The sequence below is a fragment of the Eriocheir sinensis genome, chromosome 37 (assembly GCF_024679095.1).
Source record: "Eriocheir sinensis breed Jianghai 21 chromosome 37, ASM2467909v1, whole genome shotgun sequence".
Classification (NCBI taxonomy): domain Eukaryota; kingdom Metazoa; phylum Arthropoda; class Malacostraca; order Decapoda; family Varunidae; genus Eriocheir; species Eriocheir sinensis.
In genome coordinates, this window is record NC_066545.1 from 2,150,177 (window position 1) to 2,153,214 (window position 3,038).

The window sequence follows — 3,038 nt, forward strand, 5'->3', positions numbered from 1 at the left end:
TCCTCTCTTAGCCGTTTCGGTGAAACTTTCTCAGTTGCGCTAGACATATCGAAAGCTTTCAATAGAGTCTGGCACAACTCTTTGCTTTCTAAACTGCCCTCATACGGATTCTATCCTTCTCTCTGTACCTTCATCTCCAGTTTCCTCTCCGCTGTTCTATCTCTGCTGTGGTAGACGGTCACTATTCTTCCCCTAAACCTATCAACAGTGGTGTTCCACAGGACTCTGTACTGTCTCCCACTCTCTTTCTGATATTCATCAATGATCTTCTTTCTACAACAAACTGTCCTATCCACTCATACGCCGATGAGTCTACTTTTCATTTTTCAACTTCTTTCAACAGAAGACCCTCTCAACAGGAATTACAAGACTCCAGACTGGAGGCTGCAGAACGCTTAACCTCTGACGTTGCTATTATTTCTGATTGGGGAGAAGGAACGTGGTGTCCTTCAACGCCTCATAAATTCACTTTCTCCACCTATCATCTCAACACGCTCTTCCAAACACCTTTGCCCTATTCTTCGGCAACACTCAGCTGTCACCTTCTTCTACATTAAACATCATCGGTCTATCTTTAACTCAAAATCTTAACTGGAAACTTCACATCTCTCTCACTAAATCAGCTTCCTCGAAGTTGGGCGTTCTGCATTTATCGTCTCCGCCACGACCGTCAGTTCTTCTCCCCGGTACAGTTGCTATCTATATACAAGGGCTTTGTTCGCCCTCGTATGGACTATGGAGTATGCATCTCATGCGTGTAGGGGCTCCACACATACAGCTCTCTTGGACATAGTAGAGGCTCATCGTCTAACTAACTCCTCTCCTCTTACTGACAGTTTCCTACCTCTTAAATTCCGCCGCCATGTTGCCTCTATCTTTTATCGGTATTTTCACCCTGACTGCTCTTCTGAACTTGCTAACTGCATCCCTCCCCCCCTCTCCCTTGGCCCCGCTGCACTCGACTTTCTATTCAAGCTCATCTCTATACTGTCCATATCCCTTATGCAAGAGTTAACCAGCATCTTTGTTCTTTCATTCCTCACCCTGGGAAACTGTGGAACAATCTTCTTTAATCTGTATTTCCTCCTGCCTACGACTTGAACTCTCACAAGGGAAGAGTATCAGGACATCTCTGCTTCCGAAATTGACCTCTCTTTCGACCACGCCTTTATACTCTTTTATATAGGAGCAGTAATTAGCGGCATTTTTTTTTTTTTTTTTTTTTTTGCCCTTGAGCTGCATTCTTTACCGTAAATAAATAATTGTAAACGTAAAGCAGAGGCAAAGCAATAAACTTTTTTTACAGTAAAGGAAGCACCTCAAGGGCCAAAATAAATAAGATAAAAAAAGTCCGGTAATCTCTGCTCCTATAAAGTAGAAATGAGACTAACATTACTCCCGTCCCTACAATGAACGGATGTACCCAAAATAACGACAACACACTTTACAACAATAACAACAGCAACATGATTATTTCCCGTGTCCTTCCACGAATCGGCGCCGGTCCGGATTCTTGTATCCGCCCGCTGATAGCTGCGTCCTATGGCTTGGGACGTTTATCTAAATGTTTCCTCTTTTACTCATCGAAACTCCCTCCAGCTCCAAGCCTTACATGGTCATGCTATAGTGTGAGGAAGCCAGAAGGTCAAAAAGTCAAAAGTCAGATGAGATCATACGTATTTAAATATTTCTGTTTTTTATCTTTGCTAGCTCCTGATTACGTATTCACTAGTTTTTCCCCGTCTTTGTTGAGAGTTTATCGCTGTGAGTGTTTCGTAAGTTTTTTTTTAAATATCACCAGCTGCTCCTTAAGAATTTGAGCCTTTTTTTCTTGTTTGAACATTTCCTTCACTTTTCCCCAAGATCTTACCGCATAACTAGTTGGCAGTTGCAGCGCCCATGACCGGATGTCCCAATCATTCAGTCAGTCAACCCCCAAGATTCCCGATGATCCCCATTCGTTTGCAACCTTTGTTCTGTACCGTAAAGGACAAGACCCAGAGGAGACAAGGTCAAACTATGCTCTACCACACCGCGTGCTGCTGACGTCACGGACCCCTCACACAGCTCCGCTCTGCATCGTCATACACTAGAATTTTCCGTCCATACGTCATTGTCAGCAGTTCCAGTGATACTGTCATCACCCTGTTATTTTATTCATTTATTTTTCCTAATTCTGTGATGTATTTGTGAAAACAACAATTACATAATTATAAAGGTAATCAATGTATGAGCAAATCTATGCGCACTTGCATATTCTGATAAGTAATATTACACCTGGGTGACAACTGATTAAGAACTATGAATTATATATATATATATATATATATATATATATATATATATATATATATATATATATATATATATATATATATATATATATATATATATATATATATATATATATGCTTAAACATCAATCAAAGACATATCAGCTTCACCAGTTTCGTAGTTTTTTCTTGATGAGGTTAAAGTAAATAAATTCTTATTCACGATACGAATTATGAAGAGTTTCCTACAACGAACAAAGTCTGTGATGACCTCATGAGGTCACAATGACACAAGCTTGGAAATGTCTGAAACAAGCCCTTTTATCACGCCCTTACCTGGCTTAAGAGATTTTCCTCCATGATATTGAAAGGAGACAACGACAATCGCTCAACACGAAGAGAAATTGTTCGTAAAAACTCTGCTCCTAGTGACATTTATGATATTGTTGACAATAAATTGTAACAGTTTATCTCAAAATGCGTCACAGTCATGTGAAAGAGGAAATACAGGCGAAGGAAAGTTAATTGTTCTAAAGTTAATAAAAAAAACTGCCCCTCAAAAAAATATAGAAGTATATAATGAACATGAGTGGAGAATGTGCTCGTGGGGACTTTAGTTAATTATGATCAGCGTCAGGGAAGAGAGAGAGAGGCAGGCGAGGAGGGGAAGAAGGAAGGGAAGGGGGAGAGCGGAGGCAAGGTGTAGGGACTGGGGAGGAGGAATGGGGCTTGGATTTTTTTTTTGTGGTTGTTGTTGTATTTGTA